This window comes from Triturus cristatus, chromosome 6 (genome assembly GCF_964204655.1).
Source record: "Triturus cristatus chromosome 6, aTriCri1.1, whole genome shotgun sequence".
In the NCBI taxonomy this organism is placed as follows: domain Eukaryota; kingdom Metazoa; phylum Chordata; class Amphibia; order Caudata; family Salamandridae; genus Triturus; species Triturus cristatus.
This window is the reverse complement of record NC_140589.1, coordinates 1073283866-1073311632: the sequence shown is the minus strand read 5'-3', so window position 1 is coordinate 1073311632 and position 27767 is coordinate 1073283866. Positions and strand designations below refer to the sequence as shown.

Sequence of the window (27767 nt, the reverse complement as noted above, 5' to 3'; positions counted from 1 at the left end):
TAATGGGTACAAGGGGGTGCAGACAATTAACAGTTTTGGCAAATTAACCAAACAAAACTCACACAATCAAACATTAACTGGGAGGTATTTTCCACTCGGAAGGTGAAGATGAAATTGCAAGACTGAATGATTCTCATTCAACTCTCCTTGCTCCTCCCAATAGTGTCTGTGATATTCCCCATGCCACTGAAGTATAGTGCATCTGAACCCCACGGTAAAACATTTGATCACTGTCCTCCAGTGTAGAATGCTTGCCATCTTCTGGTGTAAAGCACTGATTTCGCCACTCTCCACCCAGTGTGGAAAACACCCTCCCTCCAAACCAGAGTGGCCCCTTATTTTTCCTTGTCCCGGCACCCATCATGGCTGGCCTTTAGCAAGTCACTGCGCAGAAGCCGGTAGAACAGCACAATGTTCATCAGTGTCATAATGGCCAAGCCTAAGCTGCCCACAGTATAGGTGAGCAGTGGGATGTTGTCGAGGTTGAGGCCCAGCCAACGTGTCATCCAGGCCAGCGTGTTGCTGTGGAAGACCACATACGTGCCCAGATTGATAATGCTATTCAGCCGGTATATGGTGCTTTGTTGCAAGTTTGCCATTTGCAGAATCTGCCGCACGTGCAGGAAGATGGAGTTGATCTCAACCAGCAGAGCCACTAGTGAGAAACCGACATAGTGGTGCAGGAGCAGGGCGATCCCAAAGCAGGTAATCACCTGAGGAGATGAGACAAAAAATAAGACTTCATATACCACAGAGATAGACAAACTTCAGCAGCCCAATTTGTTGGTGTAAGATACAAAAACACTCTGGCCTCCTAGAGACCTAGGAGTCCTCAGCATATGTGAACTTAGTTACATACCTGTTATGTTATAATGTTATAATAGACTTATAGCGCGCACTAATACTCAAGAGTGTCCTGGCGCGAAAGCTGAAGAAGAACTCGGTGGGAAGGCCATTAGAGCGGATCTGAAAATAGAAAAGTTTTCAATTGTTTTTTGAAAAGCCTAAGATCTTGAATGTCTCGAAGCTTCAGAGGCAAAGCGTTCCAGGTGATGGCTGTTTTAACTGAGAGAGACTGGCCACCTAAACGAGCCCTGCGGAAGCGAGGGATCGACAGCAGACGCAGGGAGGCGGACCGCAGCACTCTATTCGGGACATATAAGGCAAACCGCTTTGGAATATATAGAGGGCCAAAGTTATGCAGTGCTCTATATGCCAAAGTCAAAGCTTTAAATGGCACTCTTTGGAAAACAGGCAGCCAGTGCAGATCGCGAAGTTGTTTTTTAACGCTAAGTCTACCTGAGATGTTAAACAGGAGTCTGGCAGCAGCATTCTGTATAGTCTGCAATTTATTGAGTAAGTATCTTGGAATCCCCAGATACAGAGCATTTGCATAATCAAGGCGGGAAAGGATAAGGGCACGAACCACAGTTTCCTTAGCTGGCTGAGGCAGCAATGACAGGAACCTTCTCAGGGACTTAAGAATGCCGAAACACATTCCAACCAGTTTATTGATTTGATGGGTAAACCGTAGGTCTTCTGCAAACCAAACCCCCAGATTTTTCACAGGGACACCCTCCGAGATCGGACGAGGAAAGTCAGGTGGCCACAGAGATTCTCTGAAATTAGATGGAAATTGACCATACAGAAGAACCTCGGACTTATCTTCATTACATTTCAACTGGGCGGAAGCCAGCCACCTAAAAACTGCCGAAAGACAGTTCTGCGCAGCCACAGTTGACAAATCTGAATCTTTCCATGTAAAGAGAAGTTGTGTGTCATCCGCATATGCAATTATTTTAGCACCCAGCTCCTCTGCCCAAAAAATCTGGGGTGTGAAGTAGATGTTAAAAAGTAGAGGGCTCAAGGTAGAGCCCTGCGGGACACCTGTAGACACCTTCCTCACCGTAGAGGAAAAGGGAGGCATCCATACCTGCTGGGATCGATCCTCAAGAAAAGATTTTATCCGATCCCAAGCAGGGCCGACAATACTGATATTTGACAGGCGAGATAGAAGTAGCCGATGGGGAACCGTATTAAAAGCGGCAGAGAGATCGAGTAAAACCAAAGCTGCTTTGCCGCCCGCATCAAGGCACTCCTGAATAGCTTCGGCCACTTCTACCAACGCGGTCTCGGTACTGTAGGATGACCTAAACCCCGACTGCGCAGGGTGAAGAAGGCCAGTTGATTCCACAAAAGTTTACAGTTGCCTGTACCAATAGTTTTTCTGCTTGAATCTCTTTTGTATTCCCATACTGCTTATTATTCTGCCATTTAGGCTCCTTGTTCCCATATTATTGTAATTAAAAATAATTTTAAAGCTCGATCTTAGGTGAAACTAGTTAGTACTCCTTATGATATCAAGTGTAATCTCACAATGCCCCAGTATCTGAACACTAGCTTTATATTCAAATTTATGACAAGAACCACCAAAACCACACTACATTGGGAGAGGAGAGCAAGGCTAAGTCCAGTAAATATTATAATCAATATTGTGCACATTTGATACATGAAGCAAGAGCAAGATTTTGTCCACCATACAGAATGAGAAGTGCAGCATTAAAAAATGTCTCTAAACTTTACAGGTAGGACGTGGAGAGAAAAGCAGATGCAAGAATATGTGTGAGTGGCAGTAAGGCAGTTGTACGAACATTAAGAATAGTAATCCCAAATAGCCATTTTTTTGCTAATCACTATTTGGTAATCTCTATTCTTAATGTATGAAAGTGTTATTTTTAATTAGAGATTCCTAGTGGGCCAAAAATCGACCTACCTTATGAGTATTAATGAAGCAAGTTGCAATTTGCGACCCATTAGAAATGACAGCAATCACATGGATGGTGGCCTGCTGAAGTCAGCAGACCACTATGTCTATAATTGCTTTTAAATAAAGCAATATTTTTTTATGCAACCCATTTTTCTTAAATGAAAGCAAAATTTGTTTAAAAAAAGAAGAGAAAAAATGAAGTGTAACTTATTTTTTTCAGAGTAGGCAGTGGTCCTGAGGAGCCCTGCCAAACTCTAAAACAATTAATGTTTTTGTCAACATTCACAAAGGGGAAGGGTTCCCTTACTGACCCATTACCATTTGTGAACTGGTTACCACCTCTTTTGAGCTGTAGGTAAAATATTAATGTTTTTCCAACTGCATTTCGGTTGCAAAACATTGATACATACAACACAGATTCAGTATTTGGAAGGAAAGCTCTGAATAGGCCCCATCCTAATACCAAATCGCAAACCCAAATTGCAATTCTGTACTATCAGTTTGGTGTTTGCAACTGCAATTTTTTTTCTTAAAGTACAAACAAACAAATTCTGTAAATCGTGCCATTTGCAACTGCAAAAATGCTTCACACATCTTGCCCTTAATATACAATAAAGCACAGTGTCCACACCATGCTAAAAGATTATAGCCTTTTTCATTTTGTATGCCAGCCACAACGCACAGTATAAAAGTGCATTGTTAATGGGAACAAGAATAGTTTAGCTACTTTTCTGTGATGGCTGAGATTTTTTATTTTGTTTCTAATCCATTATATCTCTCCTTTTAGGTTTACTCTTTGTGGATTTATAATCCATCTATGCACAGCTCGAGCTACTTCCAGTGGCGGCTCCTCCGCTATTGCAGAGGAGCGTCACCTCACTCTTTCACAGCAGTGCGAACTTTAGGAACATAAAATGATAATAAATTAGTTATCATTTTATGATTTGTGTCCGTCTGCGTTGCGTGAGGGCGGGTGGGCGATGCTGCTCTGCTGTAGGAGCAGGGGAGGAGTGGTTTGCCTACTCCTAAGTGCGCAAAGACTGTTTGGTCGGCCCTCTCGGGTCGCCCAAAACAGTCATGCGCACTTCCCTGTTCTCCATGCAGCTGCATGGAGAACATGCCCACCCCTGCAGCCCCTGGCTGTGCGCTGTGTCACGGCGCTCAGACCAATCACAACGCTGCATTGGTCTGCATTGCAGTGTTGTGATTGGTTACCTGCTTCCCTGGCTACTTGTTTTTCCCTTTTTGTTGCACATTATCTTCTTATCAAGCTTCCCACGCCTCTCTCAAATCTTAAGATGCTGATTTTCTCTAGTTGCTCTCCCCCACTCCATTTTTCCCCATTCAGGGTTCTCGTAACCACCTGCAATCTTTTTAGGTCTCGCTGGCGTTGCAGCGCGAAGCGCTGCCGCCAACGAGACTATTGTTGCCGTGTTTACTCCCAAGGGAGACAGACCTGGGCACGAGCCGATTCTGGTCTGGGCACGAGCCGATTCTGGTCTGTGAACGCGCTTCACAGTGGAACAGCTTGTGCGCGTTAATTCCAGTTGAGTGCTCGTCTCCGGAAGACGTGCTGCGCATTAATTATAGTTGAGTACTCCAGCAGCCTGGGGCGCCTGTCGACATGCTGTGCTAATGATTACTGTGGGGTCTCATGCTGTGATAATTCTCACTTTCTGTGTTGTGATCGGGAGCAGGCGTATTACTGGCGCCACCGCCACGCCTTCATTAGTCATAAAAGCTGCATGGCAAGCGATAATTAGGGCGGCATGTTTTAGGACATTTTTAGCAATTACTTTTTGTTTACTTAGTGCTGTTAGTGATATCTTTCGTGCATCCAATGCTCTATTTAAACGTGCAGCACTGAACATTTTCAAAGAAGGCGAATCAGCGACATTCATTGGAGACACGACCTATTTGAAGACGCTTGTTTTACTGGGGTAAGTTCTGTGAACTGTTTAGTTTGTTTACTTTATTATAGTATAACTGGCAGGGTTGGCTAAATTATGCGAGAAAAGGAAAAATATGCAGGAGATAATGGTATGAGGCAAGTGTGGCAAATGTATAATTATGCGTACACCATATAAAAGCAAGTTGCAAAATGTCCGGTGTTGGGCGGATGGGTTCACTGTGCTGTTGCGTCGCCTGTAGGTGTGGTTATGAGTGCATGTGACTAGCTGGCGACATGTCCTTGTACTGTTACTTGCCTTTGCACTTGTTGTTTTTTTGCATATATATATAGCACAAACTCGACCCGAAGTTTATTGGAGCGCTTTACACGAGCACCGTATTTACATTACACATTCAGGCACGGGGAGATTAAGTGATTTGCCCAGAATCACAGGATGTTGATGCGACCTCGGGGCTCAAACTCTGGTTTCCAGCACCAAAGTCGGCAGTTTAGCCGACGGACCACATCCTCGCCCTTGCTCTGCTGGTTTTCAGGGACGGCTGCTCTGTCTTCACAAGGGTCGGGGGAACTATGACTCCGCTGCCTGACCTGGAACAGATCTGTTAGGTGTTTGTATTTATTTTTTATTTAGCGCAAACTCAATCCGTAGGTATTGGAGCACTTTACATGTATACCACATCCATTATAGAAGGACACATTCATGTTTGGTAGGTACGTGCATGTTAAGTTATTCATAACCGGCGGAGCCAAGGCTGGTCTCTCTACCTCTGTGACTCCGGTTCCGGCTCGCGCCGCGTGTATAGCTGGTTTTCCTAGTTATCTGGCGAATACAAAAGCGGGCTTTGCTGTGTTTCTGTTTAAAGGCTACATATAAGGGGCTCAACTGATCGAATTGTAACCAGTTGTCCAACACAATACCGGCAGAAGGGCTCAGTGAGACGTACACTTGTAAGGGGCAGAGGTTACAATCCCGGCAAGTCTGCCTCAGCCTTCATTCTTCCGAGGTGGATCAATTGAATACCATTGATTGGGTAGTAGTTATATCTGTTAACCGAGCGTAGAAATGGAGCAAATTTAATACAGAGGGCTATTTGAAAAGTATAATTTTTTCCAATGTGCCAGATGAATTTGTCTTTATGTTCTTGGGACTTATAAGAATCTTGTAGTGTGTACATCAGGCGGGTCATGTGTCTTTGGAAAACTAGCACCTTTTTGTGATATTGTAGTTGCATGATAGTTTCACATTATAATAGTGGGGGCTCGGATGTCAAACCTCCTTTCCGGGTGTTGGTCCTTGCCAGCAGTCATCACCTACTGCCAAAGACCTGATTTTTAAAATGTATATCACCTGTCCACCTCCTTCCCCTTCCGGTACCCCCCTCACTAGTGCCCTCTCTCCCTTTCGTTTTCACCCTTCCAGCCTCTCTTCCCCCGTTCTCTCTCGGTCCGCTATTTCTCTCCATGCCCCCATTTCTCTCTCCCTGTGCCCCCTTTCTCTCTCTCCCTGTACCCCCCTTACTCTCCATCACATTTTCCCGTGACCCATAGCTTTGGCTGCAGGTGAGTTGGCACAACTCCTGTGAGAGAAGTGTCTCTAGATTAGGAGGCACGTGCCCCTGCTGGGACCATGGTCAGGCGTTTGTCTGTTACACAGAAAACCACGTCTCCGTTAAACTGCAGTTTGAGAGTATTTTTGGTTATTGTGTTTATTTACTGTACCAAACGAATCATGGTGGAACCGGGAATCTTATGCCAGAGCATCCCAGGAATCCAAAAAGTAAAACTGAAAAAACACATTTTGGAGAAAAATCATGTGATGTTGCATAAATCGCTTCATCTCTTAGTGGTGTTTAATGTAGGTTCATTTACAAACCCCAGCCATCATATAAGGTCTCTGGAATGCCTTAGACCTGGCAGAGTCTCTTGAAACCCATGAGCAACAGTAAAGAGCATGTTCACCGCTGAAGAGAGTGACCACTTCACCATTCATCCCTTTGTGCCTGCAAACAGAGCTGAATACTTCACCTTTCACCACTTTGTATCTGCAAACAGAGCTGACCACTTCACCAGCTAAGCAAAATTTGCACAAGCGTCGCTGACACTCCGTACTACCGATTGTTTTATTGCATATGATGCCCCAATCACTTAAAGTACATTTGTTGTGATTGGTAGTCCCTGTCCCCTGCTATACATTCCATCGTAAATTTTTAGATCCTGTTTTTTGTATTTTTATTTATCCATTCACACTCCTTTACGTTAAAATAGCCATAGCTTTACTGTACAGTTGCTAGAATAGCTTATAATATGGTATAGTGTGTAATTTTTAAATAATCACTCCACTGCAAACAAAAACATTGGTAAAAAACACTGCCATTTACAATGCCAGTAGCTCCAACTGCAACAAATGCGAGACCTATTGCATTGCAAATGCTTGTTTCTTCTGCATCCATGTGAAACTATTCTCTTTGCAAGAGCTCTCTAATTGTCCTCACTGTGACACCTGTATCCTGTCCTTACATAATTTCTTCTAATCTGTCTTTCTCTCATGTAAACTCTCCTTCTGTGGTTCTTGAGCTCCCCCACCACCATCCCATCATGGTTTATTCATGCTATTGAAATCTTCTTGGGGCTGAAAGTATCTGGGAAACACATCAAGCATCTTCAAATATTGCACATCCCTCTTCTTTATAAAAATATAACTGTCTTCTAGCTCTGCTTTTTCACTTCTAAAAGAGATCACATTTGAAACTCATTTTCTAACCCTCCTTATTCTAGTTCCACTCCTCCTGTGTTTGCTAATAACCTAATTTCTAATATTCAATTAGTTACCTGCATTCATTGGGCGAACCCTTTCCTTAGCCTCAGGGGCTTCCCTTCAACCATCATCCTTTTTAATGTGTCTCTAATTACTGGCATTTTCCCGTAATCTTTTAAACACACCAATATCCTTCCACTTTCAAGAATCCCACTTACGACCCCTCAGCTGGGACCTTTCTACCTACCTCCCTTCTTCCCTTGCTTTCACAACTTCTAGAAAATGTTGATTACAACAAACTTTCTTTCCACAGTGATTCCCACTCACTTCGCTTCCCTCTTCAGCCTGGATTCTCCCTGGGGCATTCAGTCTGGATTTTCCCTCGGGGCTTCTACAGAATCTGTCCATCAGTCTGTCAGTCAGTCACTCGTTCCCACTTTTGGCCGCCATTCTACTCTTTTTTCACTTTTACAAGTTTTCCCATACTTCCTGCTGCTTTTGTCACTGTAACCACTCCATTCTTCTCTCTAACTTGGTTTCTCCTGTCATCACTAGCTCTGCCTTTCTTTGCTGTTATTGCACGCATGTAGCCCCCTAGTCTGGCACAACCAGAACTGCCCTGCCTCTTCACTTTGGTGACCACATACTTCTCTGTACTTAACAGCCTGCTGTTCTCAACTTACACCGCTTCACCAACTTCTTTGAGGGCAATTTCATTCCGCCTATTCAAAAACATTGTGTCTACCCAAACTTACAACCACTTTCTCTGTGTGCAGCCCGTGTGTGGTTGTGCGAAGACCTACATGTGCACATGCATAACCACACAAGTCACCACGAATGTGTGAGCATAAGTCATGATGGACTTACTGGGTGAGTTTTTTTTTTTATTTCTGTTCAATGTTGACAGACGCTCATCTTAGAGACATAAATGTAAAAAATCCATACAGTGCACAAAGCTTATAGAAAAAGAAGGAAAACAAGCATTGAAAATGCAACAGGTCTCACCTCTGTTTAAGTTAAAGCAATTTGGTTTGTGAATGGTGTTGTTTTCTAGCTTTGCTTTTATTTATTTGTTTGCAAACATGTGTATATATATATATATATGCATTTATGTCTATGTGCAAAACTTCCATTCATATATATATATATATGTATATATGGCTGAAATAATGCATTTACATATAAATGTTTTCATATATATGTATATGCCTATAATTTACTATATTTGTATGTTTCTAATGCTTTTATATGCATGTATGTTATATATGATTATATCCATATATAAATAGATCTGCATATATATTCTTTGTATTTTTTTTAATGCATGCATATAATTTTATGTATATATGGTGATGTATATATGCATATACATGTGTATGCAGTTATGTTATGTATATTTCAAGGATATGTATATATGCTTATTTATATATATATATTTATAGATTTGTATATATATGCATATATATAAGTATGCCTATATGTGTATTAAAATGTATACATTTTATGTATATGTATATCCATGTGAGTATACGTATATATATATATATATATATATCCCAATATCAACAGCTCCTTCTGGACAGCTGGCCCCTTGGAAAGTGGCGTACACGCCAGCGGAGCGGCTGGCAATTCGTAATTCACAAACTCCCAAGTACGTACGCTCTCAGGCTAACAAACGACAAATCCAAAAGTGATCGTGACCAGGTTTATTCACAACGCGTTTCGACTGCGTCCGCAGCCTTGCTCACGTGAGACCGTGCAAATACAAAACACCGTGCATCTATGCAACGGACATGACATCTGACGCAACAGAGTCGAAACAGGACTGTGTACGTAAAACAGCCGCCATCTTGTAAGTACCAGCTCGTAATGATACTAATGGAGATAACATAGTGAGACACAGGAACATTGTAAGTATGCCTGGAAACAGAGTGCTTCTCTGCAAAAACAAATCAAAATAAAAAGTAAATACCTATATACATTGCCAAGCAAGCTGTTGGTTGCAGTGTTTGAAGGCAAGATTCCAACCCACAAAAGAAAGTAGAAAACATATATACGTAGCACAATGGCTAATGATAAAGGTATTATCTGCCTGAAAACATTGCTGGCGCATGGCGTAATTAGATGTGCTTATAAAGGCATCAACATGACAATAGCGCAGAATAATCATCTAATGTCACTATGTATGGGTAGTACAACTGCAACGCGTAAACTGATGACCATGCTCCCACAATATAGAACTGCCGATCTAATACGTCAATCTCGTGAATTAGAAAGACCTAAATATGTATCTGCAGAATGACTCAACATGATAAGCATGAATTGTCAAAGAGAACATGTTGGAAAGGTATAGGCACTCGAACGACAGAAGATAAACTAAGGAAATTGGAAAAAATAAAGAGGGCAGAAATTTCAAAATGGTGGGATGCCATCTCACTACAAAACTATGTCGATCAAGAGATGGCCCCGAGAGGTTTGAGGATTTTCATCACTCCCTCATACGAGAAACCGAACCCCAAAATGTTGGAAGAATGGTCCCAGAACTCGGCACTCAGCTCCAGACGGATGCTGGAAATATTGATAAAATATGCTTGGATTGACCACGATTTGTTATTAAAAGAAATCAAAGACTTACAAGAAGATCTTTAAAAAACTATGGATATTGAGGCATATAACAAAGCGATAGAGAACATGAAAGAAAGACTATTAAAACATGAGGAGGATATCAAAGGGCGCAAACAAAGAAAACTCAACAGGGATTATGCAGATTATGACAGTGGAAGAATACTAACTTTTAATCGCAAATATGACCACCTCTACAAGGATAAAGAGACCTTAACGACCGAAAAAATCAATACTGTCAAAGAAGAACCATCAGATGTATCCACAGCCAGTGAAACAGAGTCTGATGTATCCAAGGGGGAAACTTCAGGAGAAGAACGAGGTACTCGGGCTATTACTTTTTTAGACAAGTACAGGACAATGCGCCAAACGCGACAAACTACGAGGGACACAGTAACATCGAGATCAAGGGGCCAGAGAGGACGGGGTCGAGGGGACGGAGAAACAGACGCCAATGAACCAGACAACAGTGGCAGAAGAGGCAGAGGAAGGGGCCGCATGGGAAGCAACAAGACGCGCTCCAAACGAACATATTGATGGATATGAACGCGGTTAATAAGACTATCATTAATCTTTCTAAAAGAGCACCTGGTGTTGATGTATAGCCGGTAGTTGACACCGGCAAGGACACGCCCTCTCGATCAGGCGCCCTGCGACAGTCAACGATCTCTCTTGGTTTTCGCAATGAAATTGCACACGCAGAGCCCCCCCATGCGGGTTATTGCCACGGAGCATCACTTCACTGCAAGGGGAGAGAGGAGGCGTATCTGTACAGCCTGAGAAGGGGAAACGTATGGCAAGAATCGGACAAAATTTCTGTTCTTACAAAGCTGTGGCGAAATCATGTGGAATCTCGCCAAAGATTGGAGACACCACTGTGTGTTCTTGGATTTTCTAGATCACTGGATCAAGTTTCCACGAGCGACTACATGAACCAGCATGCAGCCTACTTTGAAACGCTGTGAGAGGAGGTACAAACCTGGTTATAGTAGGAGGAGCCAAGAGACTGGAACATTGAGAGTGGTCTCTTAAGGCTTTAAGAACTTCAGGTGAAACAATCATACCTGTGATTCTGGCACTGATGAAAGCCGAGTCCCGGCTAGAAACGCGTCTGCCCCAGCGCTTCATGAACTTTTTTGCACGCTTCGATTGCTCAAATAAATCGTTTTACCCCGGAGCATGTGTCCTGCCTACTTCTTACTGAGTAAGTGAGCACCTGGTGTTGATATATATATATATATATATATATATATATATATATATATATATATATATATATATATATATATATATACATACATATATTTGTTTTTAAATGTATTATGATATTCACAGATGTAGGTACATACACATATATATAGTGACGTATTTCTTGATATATTTATGCATATATGTGTGCATTTATGGCTGTAATAATTTATTTAAGTATTTATATGTATGGATATATATTTGAATAACTGCTTGAATATATGCATATTTTTATTTATATATATATTTATATAGATATATATATATATGTATACATATAGAAATTAGCATGAATTTTTATAGATATATACCCATACATATGCATATATGTATGTATGCATATATATTTATTGTATATATTAATTTGTTAACATTTTTAGATGCATATATAGGTCTTCCTATATTTTTGTGTATATAAAGATTTTTAGATGTTTTTATTTATATGCATATATACGTATACATATATACCTATTTATGTATACATGTATATGTATGCATTTATATGTTTACATGTATAAGTGAATATATGTATTTATGTGTATATATATATATTTATTTGCACATATATGTGTTATTATTTATATATGCATATATATGTGTTAATATATAATTGTATATATATTTTTATATATATATATGTTATATGTATATATTTTTATGTATTGACATATGCATATCTATATGTATGTATATATATATATATATATGTGCATTTATATTTTGACATTAGACGCTTATATATATTTTTATATTTTTGTATGTATATATACATGTTTCTAAGGGAGGACCTAGCCTGGTAGTTCGAGCTGACCTGTTCCCATGGGGAGCAGGGTCAAGACTGATTTTCTTATATCACTGAGTCTAAACTGGAATTACATGGTGTGCAAAAAAACTGTCAGGCTCTCCGATTCCGTGTCCTCGGGGCTGTGTCGATGTTCTATGGGGGCCCACCTCTGAATCGACTCAAGTCTGGCCATGTAAACATACGTAGACTTTTGGGGCAATTGAGCGGGGGAAGGAAAGGGTGGGGACTGCGGGGAGGGAGACCTGTGTGGGAAACAAGGAAACACAATGAGAATCTGCTATAACCCTTTACTCTCTCGCTCAATTCCCTGACCCTCTCAATCCCCCCCCTTCCTACCTGCAAAGAAAAAGAACGATGTTCCATCACATTTCAGAGGAGAGGAGAGGAAGACGCCTACCAAGCGCGGTTCTGATACCCTGGCCTTTTGTGGCTAACCTTCCTGATTCCGTTCTCTTTACTCTCACCTTGTGTGGATACCAAAAGAGAAACACAACACGTACAACAAAAAAGGAATGTGGGGAAGACACTGAAATCCAACACTATAGCAGAGTCACGTGTGAGGTATGATCATATCTGTTGTTGGGACAAAGAAGAGAATCGTTAGGTATCACGTTCCTTCTCTAGGTTTTGCACCTCATATCCCAATGATGCCTTGTGGTCCCCTGTAATCCAGAACCTCTGACGTAAACACGTAATACAAGTTAAGGAAATGTCACACGAACTAAATGCCCAAATCGTCGTTTCCTTGGTCTCACTATTATTACATAACGTATGTACACAGTCTTGTGATGCCTGCTGAGTTATGGCCGCACTCATACATCCATACAGCGTTTGCTCACCATGTAATTCGCGGGCGCGTATTCACCCCGCATGAAACCGTGCACGGTTTCGCCAACGGGTTCAGAAGCTGCCCAAGCACCACTTATTGCGCGTACGCTCCATTGCACGGTGACGCGATCACCACCAACAGGGGAGTCACTGGAGACCGGGATTAATTTCCCGTGATGTCCTCAAACAGCAGTCGAAAGTCGTGTCCCTAGACACTCTTACCGCAACTGGAACAGAAAGAAGCGTCCTGCTTCCTCTAGGGCGAAGGTCAAATAATTGGCAGCGCGGTCCGGATTGCAGGGTCTTTTATTTCCTGCTTCCGGACCCGCCGCTGCCTCACGCGCTACGTGCCGCGCGTTGCCTGATGGGGGTTGTGGTTCCGGTCTCTCCCGCGTCGAGTTGACTACAGGCAGAGCAGCGAGCGCGATTGCCGGATTCAAGTTCCAGACAGAACATCCCCCTTACTGGGAGCGCAAGCTGCAATCAGGTTTTTTAGGGTGCAAGCGATGAAACCTGGCTACCAACCTGGGAGCATGCGCTGCCTCACTTGGTTCCCATGAGTTCTCTTCAGGGCCGTACCCCTTCCAAGCCACCAAATACCACAACTTCCTACCGACTCTCTTCGCATCCAAAATGCTCTGTACCACATATTCGAGATCCCCCTGTACTAACACAGGTGCCGGGCGTTTCTGTGTCTTACCCTGAACCGGTTTCAAAAGAGACACATGAAACACAGGATGTACGCGCAAATGGGAAGGTAGCGTCAGCCTAACCGCCACAGGGTTTATATGTTTCACCACCTGGTATGGGCCTATGTATTTTGGGTTAAACACGCTGTGCCTTTTGAATCTAATGTGTTTTGTGGATAACCAGACCCAATCACCCCTTATATACGTAGGACCGGGTCTACGCCTTTTGTCAGCCTGTGTCTTGTATCTTTCTTTGGCCTTAATCAGGTTGCCGTGTATTGCCAGAAGCGTTTTGCGCATCCGCTGAAGCCGTGTATGTACCTCAGGGATGCGAGTAGAGGAGCTAGGAAGGATCAATTGGTAGAATCTAGGGTGAAACCCATAGGTGCTATAGAACAGAGTGTATAGCGTGGAGGAATGTCTGGCGCTGTTGTATGCAACTTTGGCCGCCCACAACCAATCCACCCACTCGTCAGTATTGGTTTTGACATAGCACCGAAGGAACTGTTTCAGAGTCTGGTTGAGCCTTTCGGTTTGGCCGTCCGTTTGTGGGTGGAAGCTAGTGGAAAGAGAGGTTGCCATTTGCAACTCTGAGCACCACGTTCTCCAGATTCCTGCTGTAAACTGGGCCCCTCGGTCCGAGACGATATCTTTGGGAAGGCCATGGAGTCGAACTATGTGGACTAACAACAGTTTCGCCAGTTGGCTGGCTGTGGGTGCTTGTCTACACGCTATAAAGTGGCCCATTTAGGTCAAATAGTCTACTACCATGATTATAGCGGAGTTTCCTTGATCCCTCGGTAAACCCACTATAAAGTCCACCGAAATTCGCTCCCAGGGAACTGTAGGTGTGGGCATGATTTGCAGTAATCCTTGTGTCTGTTGGTGATCCGTTTTTGATTGAGCACACTTGTTACACTCCCGTACCCACATCAACACGTCAAGACGGACTGTTGGCCACCAGAACTGACGCAACACCTCCAATGTTTTAGCACCCCCTGGATGTCCAGCACATGGCAGATCATGACACCATGAAAACGCAGCTCGACGTAGTTTGCGGTTAGGGAGCAGCAACTGTTGTCCCTTAATGGGGAGCCCTTGTCTGACTCGCCATTCTGGATGTGATTTGAGCCAGCGTCTCCATGTGAATGTCTGTATTCCAAGTTTGGCCTCTCGTAAAAACCCATTGGTTTGTATGGCACATACTACTTTGGCAGGTTCAATGATGGAGTCCTTGGTTGAATTAACCTCAGGGGGAACGACTTCTTGTCTTGTCAGTGCGTCTGCCTTTTTGAATTATTATTATTACTTTATTTCGGCCATTTTGGCCATAAAAGTCACATACATACATTAAAAAAAATCAAACTGTAAACATAGCAGCAATTTAAGAGAATAGTGCACAAAAAATGAATACCTTTTACAATTCATCTCATTTCAAATTTTTAAAAATATATAAAAATATTAAAAATGTAAGAGATTTGTAAACATATACATATTTCCAACTCAAAGTACCTGTCCTTGTTTCTTACGAGTTATGTAGGCAGAGTATAGAAATTTACTTATGCTAAATACAATGTACTGGGTTGAGTTACTTTTCATGATCCTAAAGGCTATAACGCAGGACCTGGTTCCCAAAAGGTTGCACATTGGTTTTAGCCATTTCTTTCTAGCATTCATGTAGGCGCTACAGACAAAAAACATATGAGCTTCATTCTCAGAACAGACATTGGAACACATAGGGCAACACCCCTTTTTAACATTCGCTTCTCCCATTCTTTTTTGTGCCCATCTTTCGATGTTGTAATTAAGCATAAGTATCCCATATCTGAACTTTAAATAAAGGGTTTTTGCAATAGGAGGCTCTATCTCGTCCAGGAATGGTTCAAAACGAAACTCATCCTTAAATGACAAAAAGAACTGGACTGCGGAGCCTACACTAATTCCATCCACTAAATTTCTGTTCGTGTGGGTCCAAAAAGCTCGCTTAACTATTAGTTTAGAAGAGGTGGGCAATTTGTCGGGAGCCTCCCACATGGAATATAAGCCCAGGAGTGTAAACCATTTTTTAATATGCACTAGCCATTGGATGGAATTAAAAGAATCAAGGGTCATCAGTTCATGTAGACCATTTCTATATTCTATCAATTCCGGGGTGGACCAAAGCCTAACCCAGAATATTAATGGTCTTAAGATAGCTAGGTGGTCTGTTCTCTTAAGGTTCAGGTCAAGTTGGAGAGGTAAAAGAGGTGTACTATTAGGGACCCTTACAGAGGCACGCATGAATTTGTTGTCCAGATTTTGAAAGCTATTCTTGGCCCATGCGCCCCATATCTCTGCTCCATAAAGCACAGCAGATTGTATTTTGAATTTAAAAAGTTCTAAAACCGGGGTTACACTTTTACTCGTGCTAGTATTCATTTTACATAAAATTGGCTTAGCATTTTGGGCATATGTTATCTTGCTTTTCTCGATTTGGGCTTTCCAACTAAGTTTGGAATCAAGCACAACACCCAGATAGGAAAAGTTTTCCACAATATCTAGTTTTTGGCTATTCAGGGTTAAAGACCCTCTATCTGGCATACTGGGATTTAATGACATGCATTTTGTTTTGTCAGCATTGATTTCCAGGCCCTTTATCTGACAATAGCGACTGAAGGAATTAAGGAGTGCCTGGAGGCCCTTTTTTGTTTGAGATATAAGTAATGTATCATCTGCGAAGAGCAACGCAGGCACCCTTTCACCATTGAGCCGCGGCGAATCGTTAACACAGACATTCAGATAAGCAGGAGCATCATTAATAAACAGCGAAAACAAGGTAGGGGCCAGGACACATCCCTGGCGAACCCCGCGTTCAATGGGAATATTACGTGTCAACTCGCCATTAGGGCCCCACCTAATGTTTGCAAAGTTATCAGCATGTAGCTCGACTATTTGGGCTAGGAGGCATCCCGGTAGACCCATTTCTCTTAGAGTTTTCCAAAGTAGACTGCGTGGGACAAGATCGAATGCAGCCCTCAGGTCAACGAAGGCAACATACAGGTGACCTTTTTTAATGTGCACATACTTCCAAATCAAACAACAAAATCGAAAAATTTGGTCAATAGTGCTGGTCCTACTCCTAAAACCAGCTTGAAATTTGGAAATTATGTTCGAGTCTTCCAGCCAGTCGTTGATCCTGAATAGCAAGTGTTTAGCATATAATTTTTGGAGCGTGTCCATCAGACTAATGGGTCTGTAGTTAGAGGGTGTCAATCTATCCCCCTTTTTAAATATTAACACAATCTCCGCTGCCTTTTTGTTCTGGGCTCCCGGCCGGTAGGTAACCACAAAATGGTATTCGGGGAAGAAGAGCATCCACCGGAGCTGACGTGGAGTGAGATGATGTGCCGCCTTCATAAACTGGAGGTTACGATGGTCGGAGTACACCGTGATTTGATGGAGTGCTCCCATTAACAAGTGTCTCCATTCCAGAAAGGCGTCTCTGATAGCTAATAGCTCCTTCTCTGCTATTGTATAGTTCTGTTCCGCTGCGTTGAGTTTCCGAGACATAAAGGCTATGGGATGTAGATAGCCCGTAGATTCATGCCGTTGTGAGAGCACCGCTCCTATCGCTGACTCAAAGGCATCGGCTTCTACTATGAATGGTGGAGCTGGATTGGCATGTGTTAGAACTGGGGCTGTTACAAAAGCGTTCTTTAGAAGGTCGAAGGCCTTTTGGGTGTCCTGAGTCCATAAAAACGGGGTCTTTTTTCTGGTTAACTTAGTTAACGGAGTAAATATTTCTGAGAAGTGCCGGATGAACCGAGGATAGAAATTCGCGAAACCCAGTAGGCTAAGGATTTCCTTGACATTGTGTGGACAAGGCCATTCGAGGATGGCCTTCACCTTCCTTTCCACCATGACTTGACCAGAAGGGGTTTGCATCACCCCAAGGAATTCCACGGTTGTGACGTGGAATTCGCTCTTCGTTATCTTGCAAAACAACCGATGTTTCCTTAAGGCTTGTAAGACCAGGCTTACGTGACCAACGTGTTCTTCTTCTGTGGCTGAGTAAATAAGTATGTCGTCTATATAGACCACGACGAAGAGGTCCAGATATTGTCTCAGGACCTCATTGAGAAAAAACTGAAACGCCGCTGGGGCGTTTCATAACCCAAAGGGCATTACCAGGTCTTCGTAGAGCCCGTATCGTGTTTTGAACGCGGTCTTCCATTCGTCCCCTTCTTTTATTCGGACCAAGTGATAGGCACCCCTCAGGTCCAATTTAGTGTAGATGCCTGCTGCTCGCACTTGTTCCAAAAGCACCGGAATCAGGGGGAGTGAATAGCGATTCTTGATGGTAATTTCGTTCAATGCCCTGTAGTCAATGCAACAGCTTAAGTCCCCGTTGGCCTTGGGTATGAAGAAAAGGGGAGTGGCCGCTGGTGATCTTGATGGTCTTATAAAACCCAGCTCTAGGTATTTATCCAAATACTCACGTAGATATGTTGTTTCTGGTACAGTAAGGGCGTATATCCTCCCACAGGGTACTACCGCTCCAGGGACCAGGTCTATGCGATAATCGTAGTCTCTGTGGGGTGGTAACTTTTCTGCCTAGATATCGCTAAACACATCGGCGTGGGGCTCATAACACAATGGCAGCGCCACGTCTTTCTCGGCTGCGGTGGCTATACGTTGACTAGTGGCTAAGAGTCTCGAGGGCCGGGATAACGTTGGGGTGCAATGTTGTCTGCAATACTCTGAATTGAATCTCAACGTCTTTTGAGTCCACCTTATCGTTGGGTCGTGCTTCTGGAGCCAAGGCAGGCCTAGAATAACTCCGTACTGGGGAGCGTGTATTATGCAGAACGATAATTTCTCACTATGACAGTCATTGTAGAGGAGTTCGTATTCCGGAGTGTGGTGTGTGATGGGACCGGTTTCCAACTCTTGACTGTCCACTGCGTACACCTTCTCCGGAATAGATCTGGGAACCATTTGTACTTTCAGGCGATGCGCCTCTTCTTTGTCCATGAAGCAACCGGTGGCTCCTGAGTCTACCATTGCCTGTATGTACTGGTTTTCGTTGTTTATCTTGATCGCCAGCGTTATGAAAAAGTGTTTTGTTGTTTCGAACTCATAAGCATCCTTCTTTCTCAAGCCCTGCCGTTTCCCTCCTCTTTTTCAGTGGTTAGGGCAGCGGTTTGCCCTACTCTTCCCGTACCATACTTGGATTTTACTGGACATTCCCGGAGGAAATGCCCCTTCTTTCCATAGTAGAGACACAATCCTTGCTTGCGGCGATGGTCTCTTTCGCTGAGTGTCAATGATGCTCTTACAGTTCCGATTTCCATCGGTTCAGGTTGGGTAATCGTCTTTTCCGAAACGGAGCCACAATCACCGTACGCGGCGCCTTTCTCTTTTTTTTGTTTTCTCCTTGGCATTCTATAAGTCGGTGGTCCAACCGTAGTGTAAGGTCGATAAGGGCGGTACACGTGCGAGGCTGAGGGTCGAACTGGGGCTACTACGTTCTTTAGCTCCTTTGAGAGCCCCTGATAGAATATCGCCGATTGTTTTAATTCCGGACAGTCCGTTTCTGCGACAAGTCTCCGGAAGCTATTCAAATAACTAACAAACTCAGAGGACCCGTGGCGAAGTTTCAACAGGTCCCTATATGCTGAGAACGTGTCTGCCCTTCCGTCGAACGTCTTTTCGAAGCTTTCCCGAAACTCGTCCCAATCGTACAGCTTCGGATCATCTCTCCGCACTATGGGGACTGCCCATTGTGCGGACTCTCCTCCCAGGTATAAAATCAAAAACGCCACTCGTGCTTGATTTGTACCGAACATCTTTGGCTTGCAATTGAAGTGAAGGAGGACCTTGGTAAGGAACACTTGCACCTTCTTGATGTCCCTGTAAAACCTCTCCGGAGGTGCTAACTGGATTTGTGCTGGCATCTCTACCACTACTGACGGTGAGTGTGGAGGACCCCCAACGTCAAAGGGGTTTTTCTGAAGCCTATCCACTCGGGTATGAAGGGCTGCTGTCTCCTGACATGACGCGGCCAGTTCCGCTTGAACCAGCGTTAAGGCCGCGACTGCGTCCTCTAAGGTGGCCATGCCTAACTCAACACAACCAAGAGGAGACTAATTCGTGGGCCGATTATTCTGTCACGCTCTCCGGTTCCGTGTCCTCAGGGCTGTGTCGATGCTCTATGGGGGCCCACCTCTGAATCGACCCAAGTCTGACCATGTAAACATACGCAGACTTTTGGGGCAATTGAGCGGGGGAAGGAAAGGGTGGGGACTGCGGGGAGGGAGACCTGTGTGGGAAACAAGGAAACATAATGAGAATCTGCTATAACCCTTTACTCTCTCGCTCAATTCCCTGACCCTCTCAATCCCCCCCTTCCTACCTGCAAAGAAAAAGAACGATGTTCCATCACATTTCAGAGGAGAGGAAGACGCCTACCAAGCGCGGTTCTGATACCCTGGCCTTTTGTGGCTAACCTTCCTGATTCCGTTCTCTTTACTCTCACTCCTGTGTGGGTACCAAAAGAGAAACAACACTTACAACAAAAAAGGAATGTGGGGAAGACACTGAAATCCAACACTATAGCAGAGTTACGTATCAGGTATGATCATATCTGTTGTTGGGACAAAGAAGAGAATCGTTAGGTATCACGTTTCTTCTCTAGGTTTTGCACCTCATATCCCAATGATGCCTTGTGGTCCCCTGTAATCCAGAATCTCTGACGTAAACACGTAATACAAGTTAAGGAAATGTCACACAAACTAAATGCCCATTTCGTCGTTTCCTTGGTCTCACTATTATTACATAACGTATGTACACAGTCTTGTGATGCCTGCTGAGTTATGGCCGCACTCATACATCCATCCAGCGTTTGCTCACCATGTAATTCGCGGGCGCGTATTCACCACGCATGAAACCGTGCACGGTTTCACCAACGGGGTCAGAAGCTGCCCAAGTGCCACTAAGTGCCTGTACGCTCCCCTGCACGGTGACGCGATCACCACCAACAGGGGAGTCACTGGAGACCGGGATTAATTTCCCGTGATGTCCTCAAACAGCGGTCGAAAGTTGTGTCCTTAGACACTCTTACCGCAACTGGAACAGAGGAAAGAAGCGTCCTGCTTCCTCTAGGGCGAAGGTCAAATAATCGGCAGCGTGGTCCGGATTGCAGGGTCTTTAATTTCCTGCTTCCGGACCCGCCGCTGCCTTACGCGCTACGTGCCGCGCGTTGCCTGATGGGGGTTGTGGTTTCGGTCTCTCCCGCGTCACGTTGACTACAGGCAGAGCAGCGAGCATGATTGCCGGATTCAAGTTCCTGACAAAACAATGAATTTAGGCCCAGATCTCTGTACTGGGGTGAATTTTCAACATTGTTTCAGCATTCTGTCCATCAATTGTTCTTTTTGCATTTTCCGTCACAAGGCAGCAATGCAAATGCGGAGAGGGGGCTTTCTAATTTACACTTCCAGCACAGCCCAAAAACAAGTGCGGTTTAAAGGGCCATCAACTTTCTTTTTGTTTCTGAATAATACTGGCTGGGATAAATCTGGAGCATAACACCTAGACTCCAAAGAAATGGTAGGAAACATAGGCGCTCTGCATCTTATCACTTCAAAAGCACTTAAGAGAAACTATTATTTGTTCAACTCCCTATGTAAGAGATGTACTTCCACTGTAAGAATGCAAGCTTTATCTGCCTGTATGAATAATTACACAAATATGGATGTAAATGACACCTACTTTTTTATGTAATTCTTTTATAGTGCTATTTATGCCAGTTTAGGGTGTTAGAGTGCTTAACATCACACACAGAGGCATAATGAATCATACAATTGTGTAAATCAATTTACAAGCAATGTTACACAAGACAATAAGGGTTATAAATTATGTGGTGAAGGAATGTATCACATATCAGCGATATTTGTAGACATTCATTATATGATAAGAGTGAATGGCCGGGATAAAAACAAAGTCAGCGCTTGCAGTGGTTTGTACTATAAGACTTTATTATTTCTCAAAGGATCCCTTCTTTGCCATCTTAAAATAACACATTGAGAAAAAACAATAAGGATCTAAACTCATTAACCCCCAATGGTACATTATGAGTAAACACTTTTATTGGGCAAACCACAGAATACTCCCAGAACTGTGTTAACCACTAGAGTTATCTTACTACTATTATAAGCCCTTCTAAATGTACGGACACCCAAAGATCTCTGTATAAGTTGTCCTAACAATGGAAGATATTTTAAAATGCATCCTTTTTATGATCAATAAAGTATCTAGACCAGATTTACTGTCACATATGTCCTTGCGCTAATTTCTTTGCAGCAGATTTATTTTAAAAAGAAGGCATTTTGACTGTCAGACTGCTTTTCAAGCTCCAACGTTGGACCTCGTTACTTCAGCTCCTTTCCTCCTGTATACCTTTGACCCCCAATTTATGAGTTCCAGCAGTATATTATTTCCAATTCCAGCAAGGCCGATATTCATTAATGCACATGTAATATTAATTATTCTAATGGCAGGGTGGAATTGTCTCATAGCTTCAACTCCAGTGGTATCACAAACTGATAAGGACATGTTGTGATAGGTACTGATTGCACTCTAGGATCTACCCTTGAGCCTTGGCTGGTTTCTATCCTAACAACAGAAGCGGTGGCTCAGTTGTTACATACAAAAACTTGGTATCTTTCACGTTATTTAAATAGTCAGTCAATACGCAATCAAAGGGCCACCTACCGCCACGATGGTGAGAAAATATCATCTCATTTAGGTAAGTACAATCACATACGTGAAAGTATCTGCACCTCAAACCTCCCGACTCAAGCGGGAAGCACACGAAAATGGGCCTTACCTTCCGTCTCCAAGCGACAGAAGATTTCAAACATCCGGCTGCCTTTTCTTTCCTATTTACTCCAAACGACTTCGATACGATAAAGCAAGGAAAAGTAATCAGAAAAATGGTTTTAAACAGATTGACAGGCTAAGGGGAGGCACAAGGAGGGTCTTTGAGGCTTTACTTTCCAGCAAGCCGTCCGATTGGTTAGACAAAAAGACACGCCCAGAAAAAGACGGCCCACCCATCCCCATAGAAATCACCACTACTGCTACACAACGGAAAAGGCCTCCCCGCTGTCCCGGAAGAGACAGTCCCTGTTGCTGCATAAGAAAAGGCCTTCCTGTGCCCCCAGAAAGTATTGTACAACTGCTCGATGGCCGGCTCTGCCCCTTGGTTCAGCTCCCCACTCCCCAAGGGGGAGGGGACAGTGGCTGGACCCGGGGGTCTTAGTGGAGGCCACCCCCAAAGCAGAACCCGAACACGACTGGGTGGAGACAAGAGATTGAAGGCAGGGAAGGAGCTGGACCAGCAGCTAACAGCAATGGTTCAGCTCAGTCATAAATTTAAGTTCAGGAATTCGGCAGGGAGGTGGGTGTGTATTTAATCGTAGGCACCTGGCACAGGGCCCCTTTTCTCCTGGGAATTTCTACAAGAGAAGAGGTGCTCTGCTACAGTGTGAAGTGTGGGGTGAGGGGTTAAGGAAGCAGTGGGCCTTGGGAGGGAAGAAGCGCCATGGACCAGTGGAGAGTGCAGGGGAGAGAGTGCATGGGGCAGCAGGCGGAGTATGGGGAACGAGGGGGGGAAGATTATCGGTCCTCTACCCTCGAGGTAATTGCTGGGTTAGCTACAGCCCGCACGTATAGGGAGAGCATTCGGGGAGCTGCTATACACTCTCCACTAGCACCGCAATCCTGTGCATATCGTTCTTCTGAGATCTACCCCTTTCCTTTCTCTGCTACCTTCCAAAGGAACAATTAGATGAACAGGACTGCGTTCTGAGTGAGCAATGCAAGTTCCATAAACACAGCAAATTGTCAAAGCTACATGGTGATGTTTTGCTTCTCGGAATGGTAGGGGTTGGAGAAGGCACTCAAGTAATTTTGCAAAGATACAGTTTAGATCCCAAACCAAGTGGGTATAGCGTCCCTTCGCCTCCAAGGCATTTCATGGATAATGTAAAGACTTGGTAGTTAATGCTTAGCCTCTGCCCTGCATCTGCGCGAGCTTGCACCACAAGCGCTATGTGGCATACCGAGGCCGGGCGAGTGCAGAAGGGGGAGGCAAGTTCTTCTATACCTCACTGACCGCACTCTCAGCTGACCACCAACAGCAAGAGGTGGAGTTCTTGGAGCAGGAAACCGTTTACCCAGGCTTGCACCAAAGGTCGGTCTGAACCCTAAGGGACTGTTGCGGCCGTGGCGAAGGGTGGGGGCAGGGACGCAGTTGAGAAGGAGCGGTGCTCAGGAGCAACGGGAGGGATGATTGGGGGGCTTGCAGGAGGGGACGTATGCATGAGTTATGTGGTCTTCATGCCCTCAGCCTTTCATCCTTCTGAGGCCGGATGGATTGGTTGCAATTCCAGCAGGCGCTCGGGACACATGGGCGGGGGGGGCGGGCGCTGTCTGGGGAAGAGTGATGGGGTGTATTGCGGTAGACAATGCGGGGAGGGCCGAGTGTTGTTGATGCAGGTGGTGCCTTCAGACGTGACGGGGCATGGAGCATAGAAGGGCGAGTTGGGATAGTTTTGGCAGAGATTATGTGCAGATCCACGGAGCGGATGGGTGCGGCTGCACCCGAGGCTGGGCCCAGGTGCCACCTGGTGGATCTTGCAGAAGCGCATGGAGGACGGCACACCCTCTTGTCAATACAATTTGGTCACCATTCAGAGAGGATGGAGGTTATACCGGGCTCGACCCACTAGCAGGGGGCTAGTTGTGAAGAGTTGGGAGGGCGACAAAGGGTTCAGTGAGCGGGGTGTTAGGTGTGAGTTTGGACAGGTGGGGGATGTGGGGAGGGTCACATGGCATGGGAGGAGGCGCAGGAGGGATGGGTACAGGGGTGACGCTTGTAAGGGGAGATTGTTTCCTGGACTGCGGGAGGTTCACTTTGGAGGTGGCAGATTGATGCGGGGGGATCAGAAGCACGAAGTTGAAGCAGGTAATGGTGGGTGGTGTCGGGTTTCAGGGGGGAGGCGACGGGCCTTGTAGGCAAGGCTGGGTAATCCTAAAATAAATGGATACACGCAGATTAGGGTTAGAGTGAGACGAAAAGTGCGCCAGGGATGAAGGGCACTAATTTAGGTAGGTAAGGAAGAGGCGGCGACAGGTCTAGTTACAGGGTAAAGGAGGAAGGGGGATGGGGGATGAGGTCGTCCAAGAGAAGGGATTTCTCAGATGAGGAGAGCAGGATGGGCGTGCTATGATCCATTGGGCGGTCCGTCAAATCGGGTCTGTGTGGGGGCTGCTCCTCCAGGCACTGCAGGGAGCGCTATCCAAAATGAAGGGGTTGGTGCCATGCGGACAATAGCCAGAGTCCTTTAATGTAAAAATGATATAACACAAGTGTAATATGGTTTGGTTATGAACTAGGCCACAGCGTTGAGGCCTTCAGACTTCAGAATTCAGTATTTGAATGTTTTCTAGAGAAACACCAGTATCACAGCGGCCTCTATTTCTAAACTGGCCATAGCGCTTCGATTGTGGTAGAGGGCGAGTCTGCCACCGCGGAAGCCACCCGCTGAATATGTCTCCATCCCAAGCAAGAGGGACCATTCAGGGTTGACCTGCTGAGCACTTCGTAGTTGAAGCCGGAGTAGCTCCCCTTGCCCGTTCCTTTGCGCTGTACCGCAGACTTGGACACCTTTGGGCACTCCTCGTGCAACAGTAGTCGGCATAGCGCTACAAAATTGGGGCGTGAATGAACGAAATGACAAACAGCTTGTCAAAAAAAAAACATCGGAGTGCGTAACACGAAGGGCAGTACCTAGTTCCATTTAATAGATTCACTAGTACTGCAGTAGGGTAGGGACAGTGGGTGGTGCACTTGAAGGCACACGCGGCCGGCGGAGTGACATAGCCGTGTCTGTCAATGCACCTGCAACAGTTTACATCGCATTCCGCCTTTCATCACCCGAGGCCAATTACAATAATTACTATAATTCCTGTAAATAACAGTGTGGCCTCCGGTAGCTCTTAACTGGCCTACAACCCGAGGCCAGGAAGCTTTGGATGCGATTCTTTCTCCTCCTTCGTCCGGTCGTGGGTGGCTTCTGCTGGACCCATCTCAGACTGGTAGAAATGCTAAGGAGCATTTGTGGAGGGGTAACACGCTGCTGCGAGTGCTATGGTTTGAACAAGGTATGTGTGCTTTGCATTTCCTACACGAGGAATGGAGGGGTGTTGATTTCTTGTTTTTGTTGCTTGGACGAAGGCACATGTGAAATGAAGGTGCCGTGATTAGCGTTAGGAGGAAAGCGCGCCAGGTGGAACGGTGGAAGTGGGGGCAGGGGGCACTACTTTAGGCTACTAAGGAAGAGGCTGCTAGGGGTCTAGTTACAGTGTCAGAAGAAGGCGGGGGTAGGGGACGAGGCCGTCCAAGAGAAGGAATTTTCAGAGAAAGAAGACAAGGTGGGGCTGGCCGTGACCCGTTGGGCGGTCACTTAAATCTTTTCTGTGCAAGGATGGGAGCAGGGACGTCGCCCTTTTGGGTGCGCTTCAGATGGAAAAGGGGTGACTGCAACTGCTCGATGGCCGGCTCTGCAGACTACGCTTTAAGTCGTGTGTCTGTCAGTGCATGCAACGCCTGTGACGAAGAAGCTGTGCGGATAGCTCCTCCTGCTGGATAAATACTAGAGCAGACTCGTCCCTTGAGCGAGTCTGCTACCGCAAGCGGGCTTTTTGTCCGGTTTCACCAAGTGGGTAAATGTTCGGGAGTGGGTCTTAAATTAGACTGATAACATACACGTCAAAGGTCGTAAACTAGCTATAAGCTCCTAGCCCCTAAACAGGACTCAGGGCTCAAGGCCTACAAAAACAAGCATCGATCTCTAGTCTTTGTGGGGCCATGTGTTTCTAATTAGAAACACATGGCCCCATAAAGATAAGAAAGTGCTTTGCGACAGCAGCAAAGCAGGCGACCCAGTGTGGGTGGGCCGGCCTAAAAAGCGAAAGCGAGGCAACCCAAACAGCTAATTTAGAATGGCAGCCCACCGTTTACCATAAACGGTGATGTCAGCTAATGGAAATAAGGGGTGCGGCTTCAAGCCCTTCTCTCAAACTCCTTGTTGACAAATCTCACCTAGCGAGCAGCGCATGTGCTGCAACGCTAGGCGGTACCTAAAAACACTATACTCCGCCAGAGCAAATAGGGAAAAATAAAGCACACGCCACACTGCACACTAAACTTGATACCGGATCGTTGTCCCCCCCCCCCCCCCCCTCCTTCCGGGGTAATAATCACTGCCAAACTTAGCTTTAAGATACAGTGCAGTTAGTAGATCCATCAAAACATAGGGGGAAGAACGAGACAGACACCTGCGGATCCACAAAATAAACAGAACAGGTTAAGTACAGAACGGTACCCCCACCCAAGGAGACCACCAAAAACAGTAACACGCCGAGATACTGCCACTGTGCCTAGTGATAAAGGCCAAAATAGATCACATTTGGCACGTAGGGACCCACAGCAGAGCACAGGAAACTGCCCATGTGACTGAATATTTGTGAAGTTACTACTGACACGCTACGTGTGTGCGAATAAAGTGCGGAGGTACTGCAAGATCTGCACTACCCTCCATGTCTAGACAACAGTCTAACATGGGGAGGCTGCAGCCTACTGGTGCCTCCTGGGCAGAGACCACTGTAACACGCTAAACTGAAGGGGACGAAGCTCCAGGTGAAGTGTGGAAGCCCTCCCACTGAAAACACGACGTTCCTCCAACCTGGAAATACGATCTGTGTCCAGAACAGGCAGGCTTAGTGGTGAAAATATGGGAAAGTCGAAACGAAACGAAGCCAATCGCCCCTCACTTTTGAACCGCGGAAAAATGTTAAATCACAACAGGGCGCCATGTCGGACTCGGAGCTTTAGACCCCCAGCGAAAACCTGACAGCCATTGAAAAAACGCTCCTGGTCATGCAGACTAGCTTACCTGAACTTACGGATGGATCATATGTCCACAAAGCTGGACAAGCATGCAGTGCAGTGAGGCGGAGACCAGAATATCAGACGTGGAAGATGGCCTACAGCAAATGTCGTTGAAGACACCTGACGTGGAAAAAGTTCTGGC

The 27767-nt window shown here is 45.0% G+C and overlaps 1 pseudogene; it reads right to left on the bottom strand.

Moving 5' to 3' along the window:
• Window positions 1–335: 335 nt before the first annotated feature.
• LOC146821006 (TLC domain-containing protein 2 pseudogene) lies at window positions 336–27549 on the bottom strand (annotated as a pseudogene).
• Between the last annotated feature and the right edge of the window lie 218 nt (window positions 27550–27767).